Source organism: Protopterus annectens, chromosome 12.part0 (genome assembly GCF_019279795.1).
Source record: "Protopterus annectens isolate FY-2018-M chromosome 12.part0, PAN1.0, whole genome shotgun sequence".
Lineage (NCBI taxonomy): Eukaryota > Metazoa > Chordata > Ceratodontiformes > Protopteridae > Protopterus > Protopterus annectens.
Window position 1 is genome coordinate 749,846,222 of NC_056746.1, and position 14,035 is coordinate 749,860,256.

Sequence of the window (14,035 nt, forward strand, 5' to 3'; positions counted from 1 at the left end):
TGCCGCGTGGCGCCCGAAGCAGAAGCTGTTCGCAAGTGCCTGTCGGTCAGATCCAGAGATTACTACTACCGAATATTACTTCGAAGACTTCTAAAAAGCTAAGTACCCCGTTGGGGACTCTTTCTTGCCTCAGCCGATGTCAGAGAAAGTGAATAACTGTTTATCTTGTGGGAAACAAATACCTCATAAAGATTTCCACTCCTATTGCATACATTGTTTAGGCCCAGACCACGACGTAGCAGCTTGTCTAGCCTGTGCTTCTTTTAACCGACGGACGCTTAGACGTCGGTCGGAGTTTGCTGAACAGATTTTCGGCTCCGATTTTGCATATATTATGCCGTCGGATCCTCCGACACAAAGTACCAAAACGCAAGAAAGGACCGACACTCGCGGTCGCGGTTTCGCGAAACCGGTTAAGCAAACCACGAGTGTCTCGGTTTGGACGAAACCGAGCAAGCGATTCTTTCTTCAGCGAAATCATGCCTTCTACCGAGGCCTCTTCTAACCTGGTAGAAGCGGCTTCTGAAATCCAACCTTCTGTTGCGGTTTCACAGGATTTATCAGATACCATTCCCCTGGATATTTCTACCCCTGCACGTGGAGCTGCTAGGCCTCCTGCAGCAATGTCTATTAAGGCCTTTGCCAGGGCTAAAGCAGCCAAAGCATCAAAAACGGTGCCTGCCAAGCCCCTCTCTCAGGCCCAGCACCAGCTCCCATATGCTTACTTTGGCTGAGGATCTCATCTCTTTAATTCGTGGAGCCCAGCCTCATCCAGACAGGGCCTCTCTCCCTCCTCCAGAAAAAAGGCCTGGAGCAGAGCCACCTGAGCCAGTATCCACAGATGATTCCTCTGATGACTCAGATCATACAGACCCTCCTGAGGCTGCTTATTCTCCTTACGAAGACTCTGATGCTGAGGAGTCCATCCCTTCAGCCTCTCCTCCTGAGGAATTTTCCTTTGGGGAAACCTTGCATGCTATGAGGGAACAATTTCAGTGGCAGGGCCAAGATTTCTCAGACTCCAGAAAAAGGCTTAGGACTTTTCTACATTTGCCACAGCATAGGCCTTTAGCTATACCTCCAGTACTTTCTGTTGTTGATGATGCATTTAATGATGCTTGCACTGCTCCTGATTCATTACCTCCGGCTCCTGCTAAGCCCGATAGGTTCTACAGGGTCCCGGACACTCATCACCATTTATATAAGGCTCCTTTTGCAGATCCAGAGACTATCTCCCAGGGTCCTAAAGCCGTAGCAGCTACTTCCACTAAAACCCTCCCTCTGAAAGGGAATCCAGGTCCTTAGAGATGGGGTAAAAAGTTTACACCTCTGCTACTTTGTCAGCTAGAGCTTTGAACTGCCAATTTCATATGATTCAATACCAAGAGTTTATGCTTGACCAGTTGACTAAAATGCTGTCCTCTGAAGAATCTTTAGATAAGAAATATATTCAAGAAATGGTACATAACATACAGCAGGTTAGTAACCATTCTTTAAAATGTGGCTATGATGCACTGGAGGCTTCCTTTAGATCAGCCATGACTGGCACAGTTATCAGGAGGCATGCATGGCTGAAAGAACAGGCATTACCAGACCATGTCAAATCAAAGCTTTTGGATGCACCTATGGACAAGGTCAGTTTATTTGGTTCCCCTGCAACAGGTACTAAAAAGATGGAAGAAAGCAAAATCTGTACAAACAGTGAAAGATTTCTTACAAGTTCAACCTCCAAGGTTTAGCAGGAACTGGCCCTCCAAGAATTGGTCCTTTCCAGACTCCTCTAGGGCACAAAGAGGCAGGAATAGGCTCGAGAGGCAGAAACCAAACCAGGGGTGCCTACAGGGGCGCCAGTGGCAAGGTAACAACCAGCGAGGCACGGATGCAGCCACCACCACTACAACAACTCATTCACAGTGACTTGGCGGTGGCACCGCCTACCAGGGAACAACTAGAAGCACCCTTAGGTGGAAAGCTAACCTTATTTTCAAAGAACTGGCATTGCATCACAAGAGAAAATGGATTTTGCAAACTATAGACCAAGGTTACAGGTTCCATTTCCATACTCTACCAAGCAAAGAGGAATGCCAAACCTGCCACCTACTCAAAGGACAGAAGCTCTAAAGCAAATATCTCAATTACTAAGAATGAGAGCTGTCGAAAAGGTACCACCTTTGGAGCAAGGAAAGGGATTTTACTCCAGACTCTTCCTGGTACCAAGAAAAGAAAACAAATGGAGGCCTATTCTAGACCTGTCTGCTTTAAACACATTCCTCATTGTTCCAAAATTCAAAATGCTGACCCTACAGCAGCTTCTTCCCATGCTGGGCAAGGAGTCTTGGCTGGTAACTCTAGATCTCAAGGAGGCATACCTGCACGTCCCCATAAGACCAATTTGCAGAAGATACCTCAGATTTCTTGCAGGATCAGAGCATTATCAATTCTCAGCATTGCCCTTTGGCTTATCTACTGCCCAGAGTGTTCACGAAATGCCTGGCATCAGTAATCGCTGATTGCAGTCTTCAGGTGATTCAAAGTTATCTTTACCTGGGCGACTGCCTGATACAAGCGGACAACAAAATAAAACTAACAGAAGACCTACAAAGAGTCATTTACCTGCTGCAAGCCCTGGGATATACAGTCAATATAAAAAAGTCAAGGCTGATTCCATCCCAAAGAATAACCTTTCTGGGTGCAGAACTGGACACATCAAATCAAATGGCATCCCTAACTGCAGAAAAGAAAGAGTAGCTTCCTCTCTACTTCTTGGCATTAACAAAGCAGAACCACCTAACTGCAAGAAAAGTGCTGCAAGCTCTAGGCTTCATGGCATCCTGCATAATACTGGTCCCTCATGCCAGGCTGCATATGAGAAAGCTACAATGGTACCTAAAGAATTTGTGGTCTCAACACAAGCACAGCCTAGAAACCAAAATTCCAATGATTCCCTGCCTGAAGAAAGAGTTCCTATGGTGGGCTCAGGCCTGCCAATCAAACTCAGGATTGCCCTTCTGCAAAAGCCAACCAAAACAAACCATCACGACAGATGCCTCAGACCTCGGTTGGGGGCACACATGCTGGACAGGTGCATTCAAGGCCTATGGACTCAAGACCAGCTGCACCTGCACATAAATCTAAAGGAAATGATGGCAGTAAAATTGGCAATCCAGGCCTTCAAACCTATTCTCCAAGAAGGTCAGCTGATGATAAGGACAGACAACACCACAGTTATGTGGTACATCAACAAACAGGGAGGCACACACTCATATCCTCTATGCCGGCTGGCACTGGACCTATGGGATGTGGCTCTGGGCTACAACATTCAGTTACAAGCAATTTATGTACCAGGGAAGGAAAACATTCTAGCAGACATATTAAGCAGAACTACCACAGATGCCCACGAATGGATGCTGCATCCAGACATCTTCAAAGCCGTCACAAGAGAATGGGGATTACCACAAATAGACTTGTTTGCATCCCCACTCAATCACCAGCTAAAGAAATTCTGCACAAGGATGTGCCACCCACTTGCTTGGAAGGTGGACTCCCTATCTTTCAGTTGGAAAAACCTGATAGCATACGCATTCCCACCACTTCCTTTGATGCACAAGGTGCTTCTGAAGATCAAAGAGTAACATCCGAGGATCATTCTGATAGCTCCAGACTGGCCAAGACAACATTGGTATCCATTGCTGAGGAGCATGTCCCGGGAACAAATATGGACACTGCCCCTGATCCCATTACTGTTAACACAGAACAACTTCAACATCCTGCATCCAAACCTGAAAACTCTGCAGCTAACTGCCTGGAACATTACATGACAACAATTAACCCAAATTTATCCCAAAGGGTTAAGGACATAATCCTGGAGGCTCAGACCTTCAACAAGAAAGAATTATGCAGCAAAATGGAAAAGATATCTCACTTGGAGTACTGCAAAGGGCAAGAAGTGACACTGGTGAACATAGCCAACATCCTGGAGTACTTGGCAGAGCTCTTCCATACAGGCCTGTCCTACTCTTCCATCAAGATACATGCCTCAGCTATTTCAGCAGAATACAGCTTGGATCCTCCTGTCTTCTCAAATCCTCTGCTCAGACAGTTTCTGAGAGGAATTAAAATGTGAAACCTCCCGGAAACCTCCATTACCAGCATGGGACTTGAACTTTGTACTAGAAAATTGACACTTCCCCCTTTCGAACCAGCAGCAACAGCAGAATTACAATACTTATCCTGGAAGACTGCATTCCTGCTGGCAATAACTTCAGCAAGAAGGGTCTCTGAACTACAGGCATTAATGGCAGTGCAACCCTTCCTGATCTTCCATCAAGATAGAGTGTCCATGAGAACAAATCCTACATTTATGCCTAAGGTGGTATCCAGAGTCTCTTTAAATCAGGCTATCCACCTTCCTGCATTCTTCCCCAACCCACAGAACAGGGGAGAAAGGCTACTACATACCTTGGATGTGCATAGACAATTACGCTACTACCTGGACAGGACAAAAAACAATAGAAAAACTGACCAGCTTCTGGTAGCATATGCAACAGGGAAGGAAGGAAAACCAATTTCAAAACAGACAATCTCCAAATGGATAGGAAATTGCATTAGATTTTGTTACTCCTATCATGGAAAGAAAACTCCAGAGAACATCAGGCCTCACTCCACAAGGGCTACAGCCACTACCACACCTTTCTTACGAGGAGTGGCTACCAAGGACATTATAGAGGCTGCTACTTGGACCTCCGTGCATACATTTGCCAAGCATTATAATTTACCTTTATACTCTAGATCCCGAGCTGGTTTTGCCACTGCTGTTTTGCAAGGGATCCTAACTACACCATAATCTCTACTCATTCCTCCTCCCTAGTTTAGCTATGGTATTCTACCCATTTGTGAAGACTGCAGATGCATCCTTGAAGGACATAGTACAGTTTTGTACCTACCATAAATGTAGATGTCCGATAGGAATGCATCTGCAGTCAGGATTACCCTCCCTCCTTCCCTCTGAGGTACTCCTAGGGTATTTGCCAACCTTCAGCTAGCTTGGGGATCTATTATGGTGTATTTGTTTGTATATATGTACATACATGCTTATTTTGTGTGTTTGCTCTCTACTATTTGGAAACTTTGGCATTTATCCAAATTTAGCCATCCAAGAGGGCACCTGGCATCTGGGGCAAGAAACACTGAGGAAAATGGCGTCGGCTGATGCCTTTATACCCGAATAACTGCCGCAATGACGTCGGGTGAAGTGCGACACTAGCCGAAGCCAGACCCAGACTTTGGAATCCGGCCGACCGAAGGGCTGCCTGACGACAGTACAACCCATTTGTGAAGACTGCAGATGCATTCCTATCGGACATCTACATTTATGGTAGGTACAAAACTGTACTTTTTTCTTAATTTCAACATAAAATTTTATACAAATTTGGTACAGGAGTTCTGATAAGATTCAGACAGAAAGTTCCCACCTGAAGCATAGGATGGAAAGAAAGGTAGTTACTTTTTATAACCAGAGTCACTGCTACCAAAATAAGCTGTAGGGTAATTTGTATTTATTTTGTCACAACACAAAAGGACAGCCTGGAGTAGTAATGTGGTGGTCATACCAAACAAATCTTGTCTTGTTTACCTTCATAAAGCATCAGGAAAGTAAGTTAAAGTAGGTTAGGAGATGTAGGAGATTTTTTCCATACATCAGCAAAGCTGTACCACAGAGGAAGCTGAGAAAGGAATTGGGTAGTTTGGAGGCAGGCTCAAAGATGCAGAACTCGGACTAAAAAAAAAAAAAAAAAAAAACGTTGCTCTGTGTGCAAGGACAGTGATTTAGGTTTAGGGTTACATGCTGGCACTAGAATGACCTCTGAGCAAAAAAAGGACTTCAGTGGCTCTCGATAGGTACCCTTTTTAGCTTGGATGGAGAGGGGACTTATCTTTAGTAGTAAAATCTCTGTTTGGATATAGCCCTCACATTTGCTATTAAGTTCAACTTTGGAGTAGTACTAAAGTGATTTAAATATTAAAGATTTTGAATGAATCAGTGTACATGAAATGTGTAAAATATGATTGGTGCTTCAGCTCTGTTCTCAGAGTACCATAGTCTGGTTTCCTGTCAGTCTGAAAGTAAAGCAGAAAGAAATGGTACCACATCTCCTGATTTTTTTTTAGTCAGTTACCAGATGTTATATGAAAAAAAGAAGTAGTTAAAGTAAAGCAGAATACATTTATTTCATTTTGGGTTGAGAAGTGGTGCAGCTACACCTCCTGAAAATTGTTCTCCGGAGGACAATTTGAGAACTGGAAGTTTATGTTTCATAAATTAAATTTATTACTGACTGTAAGTAAAATATCCGAAAAGCTTGAGGAGGTACAGTATGCCATATTTTTGCATATTGCAGGGGAAAAAACCTTGGTGTGTAGTAAGTCAAGTTTTTTTTTTTTTTGTTGGAGGGGGGGTAATAGTGATGAGGCAGAGATCAGAGTATTTTGTGAGCTGAGAAAAAAAAATCTGCCATGTGTCCTCCATTTGCTGTTCATGAAAGCACAATGTTCCATGGACAGTTATTGATACTTATGGTGCTGAATTAAATAAATGAGACACAGTTTTATTTTAATGGGTTGCATGATTTGTTAAAATGAGATAAAACCACAGGTGGTACAGAGAATGAGCCATTCATCCGTCCACAACCACTTTTTCCCATTTTTGCACATGGGGTTGGGGTGTCACTTCAAAAGTGACAGTCATCTAGAGCAAAGGATTACACTTCTGGGTGCCACAGTAGTTCTTCCACACCACACTCACACTTATACCTTTGACCAGTTTAGTGTGTCCAGTTTAGTGTGGAATGTAGGAAAAAACAACAAAATGGGGTCTTCCTGCACGGAAAGCAATTGCACGGCTCTAGTGAAATAAATTCCAAGAAAAAAAGTACTGAGCCAGCAAAACAGTGAGACTGGAATTGAAAAATATTTATTATTTCAGTATTAAAACAAATAAACCAAATCAAACATAATGTTTATACAGTGCACTTCTGGATTTTTTGTGGCATTAAAAACAAAAAATCCAGAAGTGCACTGTATAAACATTATGTAACACATACTACTGCCAGGTTTACTTTCATGACAATTGACCTAGTCAAAGGGAATAAACTAAATAAAACAGGGTTGCATTCTATTTTGGACTCTAAAGAGAAGAAATGGATTGTCAAGTTAGTTGGGTTGTTCCCACCTGGACTTAATGAGCAATTTTAGAGCAACCAATAGGAAATTGCACTGTAATATTTGTAGATATATAAGACAAATGGAGATATAGATTTGACTTCACACTGATGAAGGCTGTGTTGTTTACCAGCCGAAACCGGTTTGATTTATTTGTTTTAATACTGAAATAATAAATATTATTCAATTCCAATCTCACTGTTTTGCTGGCTATGTAGGAAGAAACCCATGCAAACATAGGGAGGACATGTAGACTCCACACAGAAGGCACCGCAGCCGAGAACTGAACCGGGGAACCTCTTGCTATGAGGTGACATGCTATAATAGTTGATGTCTATGAATAACTTCATCTTGATGTAACTAAAAAATCAGACGTGTACAGAATTACACGTACAGATGGTAATAAAGTCTGCAGAAACAGAGTAAGCATAATATTTGAGTATATTAGGTATTACAAAAATATGTCCTTGAATAAATCTACTGGGATGTGGTTGTAGGAATAATAAAAGCAAAAGCCCACACTTTGTCTTTATGTAGAATCTTTGACAAAAATAATCTTTAATGTTTGTAAATTGTGAGACTTAATCTACTCAGAGGAATATAGCAAAAAGTTGTAGAACAACAGAAAAGTAAAACCACTGAACTTCACACAAATAAAATGTCATATGAATAGCTCTTTCATTCACAGTTCTACAGACTTCAGAAATCTTGTGTAGCACTAATTAAAAACATTTTATTTGTTTTCTAGTTTAGGAGTTTTATTTTTTAAATTGTGAGAATTGAATGTGCCAGTGTCAAAGGGATTCATGAAGGTGATTCATTTGTGGACTTAATGCTAAGAACTTATGAGGAATATTGCTTTCACACTGACTACGACGAATTTGTATTATTTAGACTGTTAAGCATGTATTAAAACATGCGAGACATCACTTAATGCATTAAGGTTGGCTTAAGACGACATCTTTTTGCAGCAGTTTAAACCTTCCAAAATGAACACAGATGTTCATCGTGCATACAGCTGCAGTCATAACAGATGGGTTCTCCTGCTGTCAGGCGGGTCCTCGGTCGGCCGAATTCCAAAGTCTAGGTCCGGCGTCGGTTGTCGTCGCTTCTTCCCTGACGTCAGTGCGACAGGGGTATAAAAGAACCAGCCGACGCCATTTTCTTCAGTCTTTCTTGCCGCGCGGTGCCCGAAGCAGAAGCAGTTCGCAAGTGCCGGTCGGCCAGCTCCTGAAATTACGAAAATTTGGAAACCGAAGTCTTCTTGAAAGCTAAGTACCCGTTAGAAACTTTTCTTGCCTCAGACCGATGTCAGACAAAGTTAATAATTGTATTTTACGTGGGAAGCAAATACCGCATAAGGATTTCCATTCCCTCTGTATACCTTGTTTAGGCCCAGACCACGATGTCTCAGTTTGTCGCTTTGTGCTACATTCAACAAACGCACCATTAAGTGTCGGGCAGAGTTCGCCCAGCATTATTTTGGAAAAACATTTAACTATATTATGTTGTCGGATACTCCGACTCCAGTTTTGTCTAAAAAACGCAAAGATAAGGACCGACACACGAGGTCCGCGGCCTCTACCGACACCACGCCAAAGCCGACTACACGTGGTCCGGTTCTCAGCGAGGCACCTACGCAGCCCCTGACTACCGACGACACTTCATTGGTGGTGTCTCCTGTGCCCAAGGTCGCAGGCTCCTCGGCCCACACCCCGACTACAGATACCGAAGCCACTCCTGGCGTTGAACCTCTAAATGTGGACAGGTCTACCTCCACTCAAGGTGTCTTCAGAACTTCCTCATCTTTTTCCATTAAGGCTTTCACCAAGTCTAAAGCAGCCATGCATTCTAAGAGACAAGCTACACAGGGCCCATCTCCAGGCACCATGCCTAAAAAACAGATGCTTAAAATGGCTGATGATTTAATTACTCTTATCAGGGGTTCTCAACCCCCACCGGACAAAAGGCCCAGAGTGGAGGAAGAATCCCCCTCCTCTGATCAGGGCTCCATTATTTCAGAGCACTCTGATGATCAGGAACATTCTTACTCCCCTTTTGAAGACTCTGATGCAGAGGAAGTCCATTCCTTCTGTATCCCCCCCAGAGGATTATTCATTTGGGGAAACTTTGCATACCTTAAGGGAACACTTCCACTGGGAAGGCCAAGATTATTCAGATTCCAAGAAAAAGCTTAGGGAATTTCTCTTGCTACCTCAGCACAGGCCCCTGGCTATTCCTCCTGTCTTGGACATCCTAGATGATGTTTACTCGGAGGCCTGCCTTAACCCGCATTCTCTGCCTCCAGCCCCAGTCAAGCCTGACAGGTACTACAGGGTTCCTGACTCACACCAATTTCTATACAAAAGCCATGCTGCTGACCCAGAAACCATCTCACAGGGCCCCAAGGGAATTAAGGCCTCCACTGCTAAAAATCCATTACCTTCCGAGAGAGATTCCAGATCCTTAGAAAGGTGGGGAAAAAAGGTATATACCTCGGCTACCTTAACCATGAGGGCCTTAAACTGTCAGTTCCATATGCTAAAATACCAACAGTTTTTGTTATCACAATTGAAAAGTACAATGTCACAACCTGAACAACCAGACTTGAAGGAGTTGCAGGATTTGATGCATAGTGCAGAACAAGTGGGTAAGCATACCTTACAATGTGGTTTTGATGCTCTAGAGGCCTCATGTAGAGCTGCTGTTACAGGATCAGTCATACGTAGACATGCCTGGCTCAAGGAACAAACCTTGCCTGATCATGTCAAAGCTAAATTACTAGATGCCCCTCTACAAAAGGATGTATTATCTGGTGCTAATGCTGAGGAGGTATTAAGGAAAATGGAGGAAAAGGCTAAATCAATGCAAACTGTGAAAGATTTTCTACAGGTACAACCTCCACGTTTCAGTAGAAATTGGCCTTCCAAAAATTGATCCTTTCCAGCCACGGACAGACCCCAAAGAGGTAGATACAGGCGCCCGAGGGGCAGAGGACAATCCCAAGGATCGTTTAGAGGCAGACAATGGCAAGCTCCTACACAGAGGTGGTGAGGATAACTCGAAATCATTCAGAAAGCAAGCCCAATGACTTTCCCCTTTGCATGCCAAGCAAGACTCAAATGGCAGCACCCTTAGGTGGAAAACTGGCATTATTTTCAAAAAATTGGCATATTGTCACCAAAGACAAATGGATCCTGGACATTATAAACAGAGGCTACAGATTCCATTTTCACACCCTTCCAAAAATGAGAGGCATGCCAAACCTGCCACACAATCAAAGGGCAGAGGCACAAAGGCAAATTATAGATCTCATATACATGAAAGCTATTCAAGAGGTACCTACGCACGAACAAGGTCAAGGTTTTTATTCCAGACTATTCCTGGTACCAAGGAAGGGAAAAGATTGGAGACCTATTTTGGACCTATCCATGCTAAACACATTTCTACTTGTACCAAAATTCAAGATGCTCACTCTACAGCAGCTTCTTCCCATGCTGGGCAAGGAGTCTTGGCTGGTAACATTGGACCTCAAGGAGGCATACCTGCATGTCCCAATCAGACAAAATTGCAGAAGATACCTCAGATTTCTTGCAGGTTCAACCCATTATCAATTCTCTGCATTGCCCTTTGGCTTATCTACTGCGCCCAGAGTATTCACAAAATGCCTGGCATCAGTAATTGCCTACTGCAGACTTCAAGGGATACAAATATACCCCTATTTGGACGACTGCCTGATCCAAGCGGACAGCAAGCACATTCTTCTGAAACATCTGGCTTATGTAATAATACTGTTGAACTCTCTGGGATACACAGTCAACAAAAAGAAATCAAGGCTAATACCCTCTCGAAAGATAATTTTCCTGGGTGCCAACTTGGACACAAACACCCAGATGGCCTACCTCACGCCAGAGAAGCAGGGGCTTCAAGACTCAATACTTCAGAACACTAGCAAATTGCACCAGGCTGACTGCAAGGAAAATCCTGCAGGCTTTGGGATTCATGGCATCTTGCATCTTACTAATCCCATGTGCAAAGCTGCATATGAGGAAACTTCAATGGTACCTGAAAAACCTATGGTCTCAACACAGCCACAGTTTGGAAACAATAATACCACTAATTCCATGTCTACAAAAGGAATTTCTGTGGTGGGCTCAAGCATGCCAAACAAACACAGGTCTTCCATTCAGCAAGCCTCAAGCAAATCAAGTCATCACAACAGACGCCTCGGACTACGCCTGGGGGGCGCACATGGCAGATCGGTGCATTCAGGGCAAATGGTCCCAAAAAGAAAAGCACCTTCACATCAATCAAAAGGAAATGCTAGCAGTAATAAATGCTATTATAGCTTTCAAAGACCTTCTGCAACCAGATCAACTATTGATAAGAATGGACAACACCACAGTTATGTGGTACATAAACAAACACAGAGGAACACATTCATACCCCCTATGCAGACTGGCCATGTCCCTTTGGAACATGGCCATGGACTTACAAATCGAACTACAAGCACAGTATTTGCCAGGCAAGGAAAACATGCTGGCAGACAACCTAAGCAGAAATATGACAGACCCACACGAATGGAAGTTGCATCCAAAAGTTTTTACAGAAATAATCCAAGCATGGGGAAGGCCAGACATAGATCTCTTTGCCTCCCACAAAAATCACCAATTGACAAAATTCTGCTCAAGAATTTTCCATCCAAAGGCCTGGAGAGTGGACGCTCTCTCTTTCAGTTCTTCCTCTGCTACCCAAAGTTCTATTGAAAACCAGAGCAGACAGACCAAAGATGATTCTCATTGCTCCAGACTGGCCAAGACAACACTGGTACCCACTCCTGAGGAGTCTGACGTATTCCCCACCATGGACCCTGCCTCTAATGCCTCTTCTCCTGACTCAGCACAGCTTCAAAATTCTTCACAGCCAGCTAAAAGCACTCAATCTAGCCGCATGGAAGATTCCTTAGCATCACAACAGACCCTACTCTCCAAGGAGGTGCAGGATGTCATTTTGGAGGCTAGAAGGCCGTCAACTAGAAAAGCTTACTCCGCAAAATGGAAACGGTTTTGTGTCTGGAATGAGAAAAAGGGTTAGGATCCTGGAAAACTGAATTTACCTCAAATACTACCGTATCTAGCTGAGCTGCTAAGCAGTGGACTTTCATTCTCTTCCATCAAAATCCATGCCTCAGCCATTTCTGCAGAATACAACACTGATCCACCCTTATTCTCTCACCCTCTCTTAAGACAGTTCCTCAGAGGGGCTAAGAATCTAAGACCCCCAAGGAAACAACCAATACCTGCTTGGGATCTCAATTTCATTCTGGAAAAACTGACCTTGCCTCCCTTTGAGCCAGCTGCCTCATCAGATTTGCAATATTTATCCTGGAAAACAGCTTTCCTTCTGGCTATTACCTCAGCTCGTAGAGTTTCAGAACTACAAGCTCTCATGGCTGTGCAGCCTTTTATCATCTTCCATCAGGACAGAGTTTCCTTACGAACCAACCCGTCCTTTATGCCTAAAGTGGTATCCAGGCTAGTTTTGAATCAGGCCATACACTTACCTACCTTTTATCCTAATCCTCAAAACAAAGGAGAGAGATTACTACATTCCTTGGACATCCACAGACAACTGCGTTATTATTTGGACAGAACAAAGCCTTTCAGAAAATCAGAACAGCTCTTTGTGTCCTATGCTGTAGGAGCTCAAGGAAAGCCAATTTCCAAACAGACAATCTCTAAATGGATAGCCCACTGCATACGCTTTTGCTATTCTTTTCATGGCAAAACTGTACCTACAGGCATCAGATCTCACTCCACAAGGTCCACAGCTACCTCTGCAGCTTTCCTCAGAGGAGTTCCTACCAAAGATATTTTGGAAGCAGCCACTTGGAGTTCTGTGCATACCTTCTCCAAGCACTACCACCTACCATTATATTCCAAAACTAGAGCAGGCTTTGCCACTGCAGTCTTGCAGGGCATCCTGGCTCCTCCTAGTTCCACCTAGTGCCTACCACCCCTTTCTTAGCTTTGGGATTCTACCCATCTGTTATGCCTGCAGCTGTATGCACGATGAACATAGTACAGTTTTGTACCTACCATAAATGTAGATGTTCGAGTGCTAATACAGCTGCAGTACAGGTTTCCCTCCCTCCTTCCCCTCTTGGGACAGGCCTATTGGCTAACACCTCCTCATACAATTTGTTTGGGGTATTCATTTATGGTGTATTTGCTTGCAACTACTGTATTTTGATTATATTGCATTGCTTTATTACACAAATTTATGTATTGCCTTCCTTTTGGGGGCACCTGACATCTGGGGCAAGAAAAACTGAAGAAAATGGCGTCGGCTGGTTCTTTTATACCCCTGTCGCACTGACGTCAGGGAAGAAGCGACGACAACCGATGCCAGACCTAGACTTTGGAATTCGGCCGACCGAGGACCTGCCTGATGGCAGGAGAACCCATCTGTTATGACTGCAGCTGTATTAGCACTCGAACATCTACATTTATGGTAGGTACAAAACTGTACTTTCTACAGATAGAGGAAGAATTAAGAAAGTCTTGAATATCTTGAAAACTGGAGATTTCATTATCTGAGACTATGAAAGAAAGACAAGGAAAGGCTAAAATTAGAACCTAGCCATATGAAACCATGTGTAATCGCACAAACATGTATTACTTTTGTTGTGGTTCAATAGAATTGAACTAGAAGCATGTTTTCTGTTGAGTCGAATGATTTGACAGAAGTTTAGTGCAGCAAAATGAATTTGTGATGTGCATATAAAGAACAGTGATTTACTTCCATGACTGTGGAG

General features: G+C 43.5%; 1 protein-coding gene across 2 annotated transcripts in view; it reads left to right on the forward strand.

Moving 5' to 3' along the window:
• DECR2 (2,4-dienoyl-CoA reductase 2) overlaps positions 1-14,035 on the forward strand; it is a 2,028,638-nt gene that overhangs the window by 481,626 nt on the left and 1,532,977 nt on the right. The gene's annotated exons all lie outside the window — the stretch shown is intronic.